The 15,497-nt window shown below is 34.7% G+C and overlaps 1 protein-coding gene and 1 pseudogene across 2 annotated transcripts in view; one reads left to right on the top strand and one right to left on the bottom strand.

The window, feature by feature from the left end:
• PTPRD (protein tyrosine phosphatase receptor type D) overlaps nt 1–15,497 on the bottom strand; it is a 1,875,931-nt gene that overhangs the window by 1,074,241 nt on the left and 786,193 nt on the right. The window lies entirely within an intron of this gene.
• LOC308563535 (cytochrome c oxidase subunit 6C pseudogene) lies at nt 2,244–2,576 on the top strand (annotated as a pseudogene). The gene has a single exon. The product of its transcript is annotated as a cytochrome c oxidase subunit 6C pseudogene (transcript).

Consider the following 15,497-nt stretch of genomic DNA (forward strand, 5'->3'; position numbering starts at 1 on the left):
CCCACAATCTATCTCTATGTGAAAGACTTAGCAAGCTCTTATTATAAAGTTCTAAATGATTTGAATGATAACTTGTGTCAACCTGGAGAAAATTATTTTTCTAAAGGTCCTCAACTTGGCTGCTATGTTTTGGAAGATTAACTTGTGTTGCAAAATACATGAGAGTAAGAGCAGGGGAAAAATAGATTAGCTCCATGATTAAACTTAATCTGTAAGCACAAGATTAAGGTTCAAATGCTGCAAATATTTGGTTAAAGGGAAATTAGAAAAGACAATGTATAAGTGAGAGTGTATAGATAGGTGCTTCTGAGAAGGTAAATATCAAGGCAGAGCCTGTGCTCCAGGCTGGGATCAGAATGCCTTTGTGTTGTCTAGGTCAGGCGGGAATGAATCATGAGATGAGTTCTTTCACTTATTTCGTGGACATGAGTAGCTGGCACCTGGTCAAATAAAATGAAGTATAAGCAAGGCCTAAACAAACTGAAGAATTCTAAAAAGTTTAAGTACCAACTTTGTTACTCAGCTTTGGTGGCCCAAGTTTCAAAGCTATGAGAAACAGCAAAATCAAGTTTATATAAATTATAAAGTATATAACAATCTCAGAAACTTTAAGAAGAGTAAACATTTGTTAACTACCTTTCTTTAACATAAATCGCAACTGATACCAAGTAAGATATGTGAGTGATTATAAAATTACTTAATTTAATTTTTTCTGTAAACTATTTAAATTGAAACATTTGTAGCATTAGTGTGGTTTATATAATTTTGCTTTTAATTTCTAAAATTTAACTTTCTTTTCCCTGGGAAACATAAAAGTATGTTTTTTGAGAGTCGGTCCCCAGTTTTTCAATCATTAGCACTCAAGTGAAAGAACGATACTACTTGCTGAATACATGTAAATATGCACCACCATCTCAGCGACAAATCGCTTGATTAAACAATCTACATACCTCCAGTGAATTCAATACTATTTCAGTGACAACACATACTACAGAAATACAAGATTAACCCATTAACCAAATTTAAATGTATTTCTTTTCATTTATTAGAATACAATAAGAACAACCTTGAAAATCAAATTTCGTTTATCCAAGTCAGTTAAGATTCAATTTAAGCAAGGATAGGTATATATAGATTTTGTGAAAGGGATGTTAGTCTTTTGTAATCTAAGAGGTTCATGTATTGAAAAAGAGAGATCAGAGGAATTTTAGTTCTGACTATAACAAATAAATGCATTTATATATTTTAGAATGAGCATTTTCTGATGTAGAAAGATATTCCACCATTTAGTATAAGAAATCATTTTAACTCTAAAAAAACCTATTAAAATTCAGTATATTCTACAAAGTGTTCTTTAAACTGGAAATTTTATACTGGCCCTTCCTATAACCACATTACAATTATATTTTATCAATACTTATCTCCTTTTTTAAAGCTTATTATATTTAGAAATCTAAATCATGTCTATAAGTATGAGTGACAAGTTTCCAAGAGCATATCTTTGACAAGGTCAAAAACGAACCATTTCCATAGAAAAATATTTACATTTCTGGTCTTTGGTCAGATGTCCTACAGTTCTTCAGTGTACTACCAAATGAACACAGCCTCCTGCCTCAATGGATTGTCATAGTAGAACAGTTGGTGACCAATAAATACTCATAATTCCCATTAAAATGTAGATCCCAAAAGAAACTAAAAGAACAAAAACAAAAATTGATAAGGAAAGATAGATTATAACTACTTTCTTATAAACTTTAAAATCTTATTTCAACAAGAGTTTTTCCCTGATGTTACTGATGTAAAATTTACCAGGCCAGAGCTTATTTTCAACTGTAAAATGTATGCTTATAAATTCAGATTGTTGCTTTTTCTTTTAAATTTATTTAAATGGAACTTGCAAAGCATTCTATTTTCATCAAACAAAACATTTCCTTCCCTTTTGCCCAGTATTGCCACATAATTTATAAACTTGAAACTTACAATAATATCATTCCAAGACTTTGGGGCAATTTTGCATTAGACAATGTGTTACAATACTTTTCTCATTGAAATGAAGTTAAATTTAGAATATGATTATTGAGTGCTATGATTGAAGAAAATGCTTACTATATATGAACAATATAAAAAATTTTCCTCTATCTGACCAGTGCTTAACCTGTATTGTCTTATGTCATGAACCTTTACATAAAAAAAGCTAGGAAGAGCTTCGTCCATTCTCCATCAGGAAGGACATTGGTGCTACAGATAATATAACGACCATGTCTTCCAGGGCTTTGACAAAACCTCAGATGCGAGGCCTTCTGGCCAAGCGTCTGAGATTTCACATTGTTGGAGCTGTCATTGTATCACTGGGGGTTGCACCTTCCTGTAAGTTTACTGTGGCTGAACCAAGAAAGAAGTCATACGCAGATTTCTACAGAAATTATGATTCCATGAAAGATTTTGAGGAGCTGAGGAAGGCTGGTATCTTTCAGAGTGCAAAGTGATCTTGGAATGTAAAGGATTTTTTTAGGTTGAATTCCATGGAAGCTTGTCACTGGTCTGCGTTTCCTGAACTATGAAACATGAATATTTGAGCTGAGGGATGTTTCTCTTGATAAACAAAGAATTAAGAAATACTGGGGGGGGGGGGGGGGGGGAGGAGCTAGGAAAATGCCTAGCAAAGATTTGCAGCATCTGCTCCTCCCTACATTGTCACTTTTTAAATAAAATGTTAGTTTGTGTGTGTGTGTGTGTGTGCTCACTCGCCTTATAAAAACCTGGTTCCCCACAACCATTGTTTTACACCCTTGTATGTTTTGCTAATGATTTAGACTTTACCATGTAGACAATAAGGAACCACTGCAGATGTATAATCATGCAAATTAGATGATGAAATTTGTGTTTTTTACTCTCATTATAGAGAATAAACAGAAGGAGTTGAGACTGGAGTTAGGGAGAGCAATTAGGAAGTTAGGGCAACAATATAAGGGGAGGAACTATATGTGAAAATCCTTTGCAAATTTCAAAGCCCTTACAAATGTTAGTTATTATTATTAGCAAGATTAATGCTTCTGGTAATTAAACCTCCTTGGATTAGGTGCAAGAATGAACTGCATTAGCAAGACTCCCTACCCTAAAGGGACTTGTCATAATGAGACTCCTTTATGTTATAAGTAAGGTCAAAGTGCAACACTAAGCTGCTGCTTGACTGCTTTGCACTACAATGGCCCAGCTGTCTATTTAAATAACTCTTATGCTAAAAAGGAATCTGTTATTATAGCAGTGCCTCTGGGTACTGCAGGAAACCATCTAAAATAGTTCCATGAGTCTCTTTTAAAATAGGGCTTTCTATGCCAACTGGAATAAATTTTCCTAGATATAACCTAATTTAAATGGCATATAAATCTCCAATTTGCCATTTGCTATGTAGATAACCAGAAGCGCTCTAATAAGAAAATGTAGGTGTCATTACACTTGGTCAAATATACTATTAGACTACTAGCTAATAGACTTGGAAAATTTTACATCCTTTATCAATAGAGATGGCATTAAAAACAGACCCTAAAGCTACTTCGTGAATTTCATTCTAAAATCAAAGCACATTATCCTTATCTGGTTCTGTCTCATTATAATTAGTTTAGTCTCAATGCAACAGCAATTTCTTGAAAGCATATTGTATGTTAGAATAAAATTTGGGGATTTAAAAAAACCCCCCTACAAATAGCTTTTAGATATTTGCTCCCTTTATCCCTGCCCATCCCTGGGTCCCCTACTGCTGACACAGGGCCAGTATGGAGGTATTCCAGTATTTGAGAAGTTATGCTTCTAAGAATGTCTGTGCATTTTAGAAAAGTAGCTACAAACCTATATGTTAAGCAAAAGAGTCTCTCATCATAAAAATTTGGGGGGGAAAATGCTCTAATGCTTCTGAATTTTAGCCTGCAGAATGGGTTATATATTTATGATACCTACCACCTGAGGATAGCACAAGCCTCTAAAATGAAGGTTGTGTGACATTGGAAAAACAACTGATGTCCTTACTGAAATAACAGACTGAGGCAGACAAAAACATTGCTTAAGACCGAAGACAATAACTGATCAACAAGCACACACAGATTATGTCTGAGTATTTATTCCCCAAGCACCGGCCTGCAGACTATACTTTTGAGAAACATATTCTTCAATGATTAAGGCAGATGAAACTATCTGGAATGCTCATTTTGGGGGAGAAATCTGATTCCTCAGCACTGCTATAAAAATGATGTGTTTCTGCCATATACAGCAGCATAATTCAGATAAATTTACCCTCAAATGAAAAGTCCCCGATGCAAAGCACATGACTGATAGCATTCTTTATACAGACTGAATATAATGGGTTATGTTTGCGTGCACATTAAAGCTCTGTGAACTTGAAGATTAGAGGAGTAGTATTTTAGTGATTTAGATCAAGTAAATCACAAGTAATTCAATCACACTGGAATCTATGGTGATTGTTGGGCATTTCTATTTATACTTATGGGACTTTAATCTGAATAATAAAATCTTTGTAGATGTGAATGAAAAAGACACCACATACTAAACCTGACAAGCTCAGGGGAGGCCTGCATGGCGGCCTTACAAACTCAGACACCTAGAGTAACCACATAAGATGGTCTGAAATAATAACTTCCTAACTAAAAGCAAGTCTTGGTGAATAGTCGTGTCCTTGGTAAGGTCAATCTTTAGCTTAATTGAGCCTGTCTACTGTCTTTTTGCATTTAGGGTAACATACCTGTGAAATGTCAGAGTAATTCCCCTTTTCCAGACCGCTCAGGGCACAATCTCCCACCAGAGCAGAAGACCACAGAACCCGTCATTGTTATCCAAATACCATCTCTATGTGTTGTAAATGTTATTAACTTTTCTACATTCATCAATGTAAAAGAAGCATGTGTCTCTCCATTTTACTCATTTTGCAAAGAGTAAAATGGAGACTTCTGTGCTTTGCTTTCACTGCCTCCCTAATCTACCACCAATGGATTTCATGTAAGCCCTCATATCTCCTCTTCTGACTGTAATGTATAAAATAAAGGTTTGGATGTTTCTTATGTAAACATAGAGAAAATCATAATATTTAAATGCTGTAGCTCATACTATTCACTGGACACTATGCTACATGAATTTAGCTAAATTTATTCTCAAAACAAATTTCAGAAAGAGAAATTATTAATACTTGTTAGAGAGAAAACCCAAGGCCCAAAATGTCATGACTCCTGCTAAATGCCCATGATGCCAAACCTAGATTTAATACCTGATCTAACTGCAGTTTCAACCTCTCCCAGAAATATAATTTTAACCAGCCAGTCTGGAATTTTCTGGTCAAGCACCAGTAAAATAATCTGTCACCTGGACCCTCTCAATCCCCCATAGAAAGAAGAGGCAATCTGCATGATAAAAACACTTCCCATTCTCTTCCCTCTAAGGAAAGATGTCCCCAGCCCCCAAACCATCGTGTGTGTGTGTGTGTGTGTGTGTGTGTGTGTGTGTGTGTGTGTGTGTGAATAGTCCCTTGCCCTACCCTTTTTCCTATAAAAACCTTCCGTTTGTACAACTCCAAGAAGTACTCTTCCAGTTGCTGCTGGGTGGGATGCTCCCTCATTCATGACTTAGTAAAGCCAATTAGCTCTTGAAATTTACTGGGTTGAATTTTGGCTTTTAACACCCTCTATTCAATAAATGAGGAAACTAGATCAAGGTCACTATTACACTGGAATTTAATAGTTTGAATTCTGACCACAGTGTCACACATTCCTTAAGAAACAAAAAAACACAAAAATCTGCATGTCTTTTTTCCTCCCAGCCCCTGTCTGTATAAATAGACTGGAAAGATGTAAATTTGGAATGCTTGAGAAGAGAAAGTCTAACCTCAGAGGTTCCTGCAAACTCTTATACCTACATACATACAGTAGAGTGCTAGTTAGAGAAATTAGACTGGTGACTGTATTGAGGGATCTTTCCTGATAGAGTCCAAAAGTTTGCCCCAGAAAAGTTGCACCGGTGACCAAGCAAAGGTGGTAAAAGGAAGCAGAATTTGTCACTCCAAAACATGTCTCTTTGGCATAAGAATTATTTTAGGCTGATTACTTTTAAGAAACAGCAGATACAGCAGAGATCTAAAAAAAAAAACCAAGTAGAAGTTACCCTTTTGTAAGAGATTTCTGCATTTATAATGCAAATCTCCATTTGTCAGTCTTTCTGTACCAGGAAGAGGAAGGTGGATCTAAATCTCTAGAAACTGTCCTCAGTGGAGAGGCAAAGACTTAAACTCCATAACCACCTTTGTTTGCTGTTGGAGGGGAGTAGAGATATCACCCAGAAATATGCCTCTTTAGAGTATTGATTATTTTAAGCTGATTATTTTTATGGACCAGAAGGCCCAGGAAGGATCTCTTACTTCCTTCTTCCTACTTAAAATGATTTAATGTAGAAGGTCTGTTCTGGGAGGAACCATTACCACAGATAACTAGAGTTTAATGGTAGACAGCAAGGAATCAAGCAAGGCCCCTTTGACCAAAGTCCTCTCTATGTCCCATTGTCTCCAGATATCACAACAAACATTTATTAAACATTAACTCTTTATCTCCTTGTGAATTGCATTACTTCCCTCTGAAGTCCCAGGTCAAGACCTCCTCCTAAATCCAAAATGACATATATATATGATTTTGCCTTACTGTCTTTGGGATTCTTCATGTTTATGCGAATTATTGTGCATATGTATTAAATGTGATTTTCTCCTGTTAAACTGCCTTATGTCATCTTAATTGTTTGACCACGCATAAGAACCAGGAGGGGAAAAGAGAAATTTTCCCTCCCCTACATTGTGCTTTACCTGCTAACCTTCTGTAATTGGATCCTTAGACCACAACATCTTGTTTTTAGCTGAAAATGGTACCTAAGGTGATGACATGGGCCATTTCAAGGAGTTACTCAGTCTCCCTGGGTATCTCCCATGTACAGAGGAAATTACATGTTAGTAAACTTCTGTGTGTGTTTTCCCCCCTGTTAATCTGACTTTTATTACAGGGGGATGGATTCTAGCTAGAAACCTAGAACAGTAGAGGGGATTTTATTTTTCCTTACAGTGGTAGGTGGGTAGCCATTGGGAAAACAAGAAAACAAAAAAACACTAGAGATATCCGCCAGTCAATGTTGCTCTAAGAAACATCAAAAGACAGTGCCAAGAGCTTTTTCCTGCAATGGGATTATTTCCTGCAGTATGCCCTATGGATTGTGGTTAAAACAGGGAAAATATACACTCCCAGTGTAAATATACACTTCCAGGCTTGCAGAGAAAAAATTTGCTGGGTTTTTAGTCATCAGTTGCATTCTGCAGATCCCTCATTTGTATAAAAGGTAGCTTGGCAGAGTGGAAAGAGTTTGTATTTTGAAGAACAATAAAGCTGGATTAAATATAAATTTGAATAAGACTCTACAGCCTACCAGGGAAAACATCTAACCATTATGAGACTCAGAATAAGACTAGTCAGGTTCAAATCCCTGTAATTCTATGTCTGAAAAATAGATGTCATAATAGTAGCTACCTCACAGATTGACATAGGTTTAAGCTAATCAACCCATGTGAGATATTCAGTATGTTTCCTGGATGTGGTTACAAAGGGTTAATTACTATTATTGTTCTTGTTATTACATTAAAATAAACAATCATTTTTTAGTATAAATTTGGGTAAATTAGGTAGTGTATGCAATTTGAAAGCATCTGCAACATGGTATTTAATCTCAGCTATTCTTCCTTTATCTGAATGTTGTAATAAAGTCTTTGAATCAGCTCTATCCAGCAGGGGACATTTTTTGATTCTCAAAGCTGGGTGGGTCCTCCAATCAAGCATTCTCTCTCTCTCAATCTGGCAGAAGACTAATATGGACCCCACTTTAACCCACATGGGTGGTCAATGAATAGAATGTAGACATGTGAAAAACAAAATGCCATCCTCAAGGCTGTTGAGATGGGCAAACACTGTTTTACACTGTTAATGACATGGAATTCCTTCCATTTCTGTGTTTTTGCCTTTGCACTTAGAATTTTATCTCCATCCTTTGATGACAGCTGTGGACATAACCTGACAGTATTTAAGTGGCTCTATGGTTTCTTGCCAAGAGTTTTATTAAGAGTTTTAGATTTATTAGAGGCAACAGAGTTTGCTTGATACCTTGGTAGGTTATTCTAAATTTTACTCTCTAAGAATTATCTTCTTCCATGACTTGTTGCCTCAAGTTTATAGTCACTAGGACTTGGTTTTTGTTTGTTCTTGGTATTGAAAAAAAATAGCTTTCCTTTGTTCTGGCCCTTTAGTTTTCCTATCTACTTTTGAAATGCCAGGACATTGAGATTATACCTAGCATTCCAAATCCAAGATTTATTATGCATTGCATTTTCTTTAAAAATTAGACTGTAGATCTAAGCGTATGACATTTATGAAACTACATTGATTTATTATCAAATAAAAGTTTTAAAAAGACCAATAATTTTAAAAGCAAGCACGTATTTAAAATGATAAACTTAATATTGAATCATCTGATTGAACATCAATAAACCAGACAATACAGACTGAGGGGGTTTCTATACACACACAGAGAAATTATAAATTTTTCTTTAAAGTTTTCCCTATGCTTCCATATGATACAATAAGTTAGGAATCTACATTTTAGACACAAAAATTTCCAATTAAAAAAAAATGCCAAGTTGCCAAACACAACACACCAGCCAACTGGATTTGGTTCCCCACAGGGAAGTTCGAGCTTATGAAACTTACACATTGTCACCTGTTTTACCCTTCTGGACACAGGCTCCTTTGCTTGTATCTACAGAAACATAGGCACATACAGACTTTATGTAATTCTATTATTCATAGTACATTGGGTCATCATGGGTTCAGAATTTGCACACACACATGCACATTGTTGTGTGTGTACCAATTGTACATTTATTAACACATACATATATTCAATATCTGATATATACATATCCAACTGACAAAAGCAGAATTAAGAATAAAAATATTATTTAAAAAAAGAATAAAAATATTAATGTTAGTATAGTCATTTGAAGGAGTATAGAATATTAACTCCTGGTTTATCTTATTTTTCAAAATATATTTATGCCTTGTTCAGATACTAAAACTATGCCCTTTTACACACACATACTTTGAATTGGGTAAATAATACCTGCCTTAGTAATTTCATATATGTAAGTCTTAACAAACACTAAATACCTTCACAAAAACTTAAATATATCAGGTATTTTCAACAACAAAATTGAAAAATATATATACTATGATATATTTTAAACTTCAGATTTGGGAGGCATAATTTATTTATGCTATTTTGATAAATTTTATAAATACAATGTAGACACGGGGAGGGGATCAGTATTGAAGCTTCTGATAGGAAGTTGCAAGGGTGGCCTTGATTGAGTGCCCACATGGAACTAGCACAGCCTGGACATACCCTCAACTGTTCAAAGAACCCTCTGCCCTGGCACCCCAGGACACAAATCTGGTTGCTGCTGGCCAACTTTCAGATCAAGACTCGTGGAACCAGTGCCAGATGTGTCTGCTTGCAACTGCGATTGGATCCATCTGCAGTTTGCACCTGTTGTTTTGCTGAGGCCAGAGTAGAGGTGAGAATGTAAAAATTCACAGGGCAAGTCAACAGCAAAATTAAGGAAGTCGTTTTTCCTCACTCATGACCTCTTGTTTCTGTTTTCTTCCTTCCCTTTCACCTCAAGAGTCAAGATGCTGATGGAATAACCCATGATCTGCTTCAGCCAATTATCCTAAGACAGTAATTATCATAATTTTCCACTAGAGTATGTAAAAAAAAAAAGAAAGATGAGAAAAACAAATTTGCAAGCCAAGGGCAAAAAAAGATAAATTACTCTTCAAGGGCAGCCTCTGCTTGGACTGCACTGATTCGTGTTGACATAAGAAACACTGCTGTCGCAGGAACACTGCTACTGTGTGATTACATGCTGAGCACTTCATTTTTTTCATGAAACATTTGGTTTAAATATACTTAGAAAAAAACAATACTGAGAGATGTATTTTTCTTGGATCTGTCAATGACCAATTATAGTTTAAAAATCAGACCTTCTGCAAAACAGTAATTCTCAAACTTTGCTGTACGTATAAAACCATTAGTTAGTACTGTTACAATGCAGATTCTGATTCAGTAGGTTTGGGTTGGGGCCTGAGATTTTCCTTTCTACCAAGCAGCTATCAGATCCAGCCCATGCTGCTGATGCAGGCAGGCACTACACTTTGAATAGCAAGGCCGCAGATTATATGTATTTGATTTCATAACATTAAATAATTTCGAAAATTGTAAATAAATCATTCAAATATAAACAATATAATTATTAACATGTTTATAAGTAGAATAGGTAATAAATGTAACTAATTATATTAGGGATAACTAAAATCTAGCATAAGCTATTTTTTAGTTACTAAATCATCATGTTAGTATTTTAAGCATTTTCCTACCTTGAGAGAAAATTGGCTGGTGTTCTAATGATAACTGCCTTCATGATCATTCTTCCTGGGTATGGTAGTAGATAGATAAGAATTCTTTCTTTTGTTATCTATTTTTCTATTTGATTTTTAAAGACTATGTTGTTATAGAGCAGTCTTAGGTTCAGAGCAAAATTGAGAGGAAAGCACAGACATTTTGTACATAACACTTGCCCTATACATTCATAGCCACCCCCATCATCAACCTCACTCACCAGAATGTTACATTTTTTACCAAGGATGAACCTGCATGGACATATTATAATCACCGAAAGTACATTGTGGTTCACTCTTGGTTGTTACATTCTGTGGGTTTGGACAAATCTATGGCATACAGTATATCCATTATTATATTATCATACAGAGTATTTTCACTGCCCTAAAAATATCCTTATTTATCTTCCCCTCACAGCCCTTGCAGCTACTCATATTTTTATTGTCTCCATAGTTTTTTCTCTTTTCCAGAATGTCATATAGTTGGAATTATACAGTACTTAGCCTTCTGACATTGGCTTCTTTCCCTTAGTAATATGTATTTAAGGTTCTTCCATGTTTTTGTGTTGCTTGATAGCTCATTTCTTTTTAGCACTAAATAATTTTATTTTGTGTGAATGTTTCACAGTTTCTTTATTCATTCACCCACTGAAACACTCCTGGATGCTTCCAAGTTTTGGTAATTATGAATAAAACTGTTATAAACATCACTGTTAAGGTTTTGTACAGACATACATCTTCAACTCCTTTGGGTAAATACCAAGGGGCATGATTGCTGGATTATATGGTGAGAGTATGCTTAGTTTTGTATTTTATATACCTGCTAGCAATGCATGGGAGTTCCAGTTGCTCCACATCCTCACCAGCATTTGGTGTTGTCAGTGGTCCAGTTAGTGGCCATTGTAACAGGTGTGTAATGATATCTCATTCTTGTTTTAATTTCATTTATCTGAGGACACATGATATGGAGCATTTCTTCATATGTTTATTTGCCATCTATATGTCTTCTTTGGTGAGGTATCTCTTAATATCTTTGGGTCATTTTTAATCAGATTGTTTATCTTCCTTTTGTTATGTTTTAAAAGTTATTTGTACATTTTGAATTATCCTTTATCAAATGTTTCTTTTACAAATATTTCTCCCAATCTGCAGCTTGTCTTTTCATTAGTTGACAAATTTTCTTTCACAGAGTACAAGTTTTCACATTTTAATGAAGTCCAGCTTGTCATTTATTTTATAGATTTTTGCCTTTGATGTTGTATCTAAAATGTCATCACCGTACCCAGGCCTTTATTCTATGTGATTATCTAGGAGTTTCAACATTTTGTACTTTACATTAATGTCTATGATCCATTTTGAGTTCATTTTTGTGAAGGGCTTCATGTCTGTGTCTAGATTCATTTTTTACATGTGACTGTCTAGTTGTTCTAGCACCTTTTGTTGAAAAGAACTATCATTTCTCCATTAAATTGACTTTGCTTTTTTGTCAAAGACCAATTAACTGTATTTACGGGGTTCTGTTTGCCTATTATCTCACAAATGCCACACTGTCTCCATTACTGCAATTTATACAGTAAATCTTGAAGTTGAATAGCATCAGTCCTCCAACTTTTTTCTTCTCCTTCAATATTGTGTTAGCTACTCTGAGTCTTTTGTCTCTCCATATAAACTTTAGAGTCACTTTTTTTCATATCCATAAAATAATTTCCCAGAATTTTGCTTGAGATTTCATTGAATCTATAAATCAAGTTGGGAAGAACTGACATTTTTGACAATGTTGAACCTTCCTATCTGCAAATTAGCAATATTTCTCCAATTATAGGCATACCTCAGAGATATTGCAGGTTTGGTTCCAGACCAACACAATAAAGTAACACAAATGTTTCGGTTTCCCAGTGCATATAAAAATGATGTTTACACTACCCTGTAATCTATTAAGTGTGCAATGGCATTATGTCTAAAAAATGTATATATCTTAATTTAAAAAGTTTATTGCTTAAAAATGCTAATGATAATCTGAGCCTTCAGTAGTCATAATCTTTTTTTTGCTAGTGGATGATCTTGCCCTTGTAACATCAAAGATCACCAATCACAGATCACCATAACAACTATAATAATAATGAAAAAGTCTAAAATATTGTGAGAATTACCAAAATGTGACACAGAGACAGGAAGTGAGAAAACGCAGTTGAAAAAGTGGTATGGATAAACTTGCTTTATGTAGGGTTGCCACAAACCTTCAACTTGTAAAAAGCACAATATCTGCAAAGCACAATAAAGTGAATCACAATAAAATGTGATATGCCTATATTTCATTCATTGGTGTTCTATAATTTTCCACGTATAGATCTTGTACATATTTTGTTAGATTTAAACATAATAATTTAATTTTGATAGTGCTAATATAAATGCCATTGAGCCTTTAATTCAAATTTCAATTGTTCATTGTTGGTATGTAGAAATGTGATTGATTTTGCATCCTACAACTTTGCTATAATCAATTAGCTCTAGGAGTTTTTTTGTCGACTTTCTGATTGTCTGCATAGAATATTAAACTGAGAACAAAGACAATTTTATGTCTTTCTTCCCAATATGTATACCTTTTATTCCCTTTTCTTGCCTTATTACACTAGTAAGGACTTTCAGTATGATGCTGAAAACAGTGTGAGAGGAGCCATCCTTGCCCTGTACCTGATGTTTGTGGGGAAGCTTCAAGTTTCTTATCATTGAGTATAATGTTAGCTGTAGGTTTTTGTAGATAGTCTTTACCAATTTGAGAAAATTCCCCTTTATTCCTAGTTTACTGAGAGTTTTTATCATGAATGGTTGCTGGGTTTTGTCAAAAGCTTTTTGTACGTATACTGATATAATTATGTGATTTTTCTTTTTTAGTCTGTTGATGTGATGGATTATATTGATTTTCATATGTTAAACCAACCTTGCATACATGGAATATATCCCACTTGGTGGTGGTGTATATAATTCTTTCAACACTTTTTTTGGATTTAATTTGTCATTATTTTCTTGAGGATTATTGCACCTATACTCATGAGCAAAATAGGTCTGTTGCTTTGTTTTTTTGTATTTCCTTTGTCTGGTATTGGCATTAGGTAATGCTGGACTTATATAATGAGCTAGGAATGTTAACTATTTTTGATCCAAACTTGCCTTTGTTTGTGAGTTACTTCATAATGTTAACAGCAGGGTCTTCCAAATTCTCCTTTTCAAGTCCAGAAACCATAAATCATCTACTTCACCAACCTCTAGTTTTTCTATTAAGTTAGCTGCTGAAATCATAGTTATTTGGATCCCACTAATTTTTTGGTCTGTTCCAATCACACTGTTCTCTTATACTCTTCAATGCTACATATGTTTCATGCACTGGTAATATGGGCACGAATGAGAGCTTGTTAGAATCTCAGGTCTCACTCAGTCAAGCCTACTAACTGAGAGCCTGTATTTCATGAATATCCTCAGGCAGTACATGTGCACATGCAGGCTTGAGAAGAGTGCTGTCAATTCTAACACCTCTGATTATGAAGTATAAATGTCTACTTTGAACCTTGAATCAGAAACATGCCTAAAATCAGCAGAAGCTCTGGTGACAGACAGATCATTATTTAAATCCCAGCCCTTCTGCTTCTGAGATGACTCTCTTAAACAGTAACTCTACAATTCTCACTTTCTTCATCTCTAAAATGACAATAATAATATTTTGTTGCTGTGATAAAAAGAGTGTGATGAAAATATAGGTATTCATCATGTGGTAAAGGATCAATTGCTCATAAAAATTATTAGTATTGGGGAAAACTAAAAGAAAAGAGATGTTGTGGTTGCCTGAGGTTCAAAGTGGTGACTTGTAGGTCTTCATGAATCAAAGTTGACCTGATAACCAGTGTGAGTCACTCTAATACTATGTAACTTTGTCAGCAATTCAACTAATTTTATATTTTTAAGGATACTTGGTTTTCCCCTAGCACAATGCTCAGCATAGTAATTTTTATTTTATTATTTTCTCTGAGAAATATTTTTAGGTAATGGGGGAAAAATGAGCCCTCTCTTACAATATATCAAAGTAATATAATGGACTGTTTAAAATATATTTCTTAGCAAAATATATTAAATGGGTCATTATTTACATGCGATTCTAAAAATTCATTATGGCCTATTGTGCAGATTTTAAACTGACATTGGATAGGTAAATTATGTTTTGGCAGTTTTTACAAACTGGATTTTTGATTCAATAGGCCATAACATCTTTTTGATGTGCTATTTTGTAATTCATTAAATTATTTTCCAGCATACGCATAGCTATCATGATGCTAATGGATATTCATATTTAAATTATGAACTAAAGTTACCTTACACCTCTATAAGCCAATTTTTCACATAAAAAAGCACTTTGAACTGAAAGAGCTATAGAAGAGTATTTGCAAACATTTTTACAGTGTTGTGATTTCTAGATTAGCTCTGTATTTGTTAGGGATATCTGCTATGTCAGTTATCAATTTATTGCCTCAGCTCTGAATGCAGCCTTCAGTGTGATAAAGAACAGAATTTGTTTAAGCATTCCTCTTTTAAAGTGAATATGATATTAAGCTTTCTCATCAGAGGTTGTGGGGGAGTACTGCAGGAGTTAGAGGCTTCCTACAATTTGCAGCAAAATCCAGGAGAGTCAGTGGTATAGGCACAAGGACATCTAGTAAGGAACTACCCAGCAGTCACCAGCCCAGGATGTGGTCCTTCAATCTAGTTAATAATTATTTGTATTAAACTGCCTCTCTTGAACCTACTCTGTGGTATCTGTCTTTTGACTGGACCCAGACTTCTATCTTCGTTTTCTAGAACAGAAGTGAAAATTCTAGGGATCATTTTGTTATAAAAAGGGCTACCACTTATTGTGAACTATGTGCTAGGCTCCTCACAAATATTATTGCATTTAATTCTCACACATAT

The sequence above is a fragment of the Miniopterus schreibersii genome, assembly GCF_964146895.1.
Source record: "Miniopterus schreibersii genome assembly, chromosome: 11".
Lineage (NCBI taxonomy): Eukaryota > Metazoa > Chordata > Mammalia > Chiroptera > Miniopteridae > Miniopterus > Miniopterus schreibersii.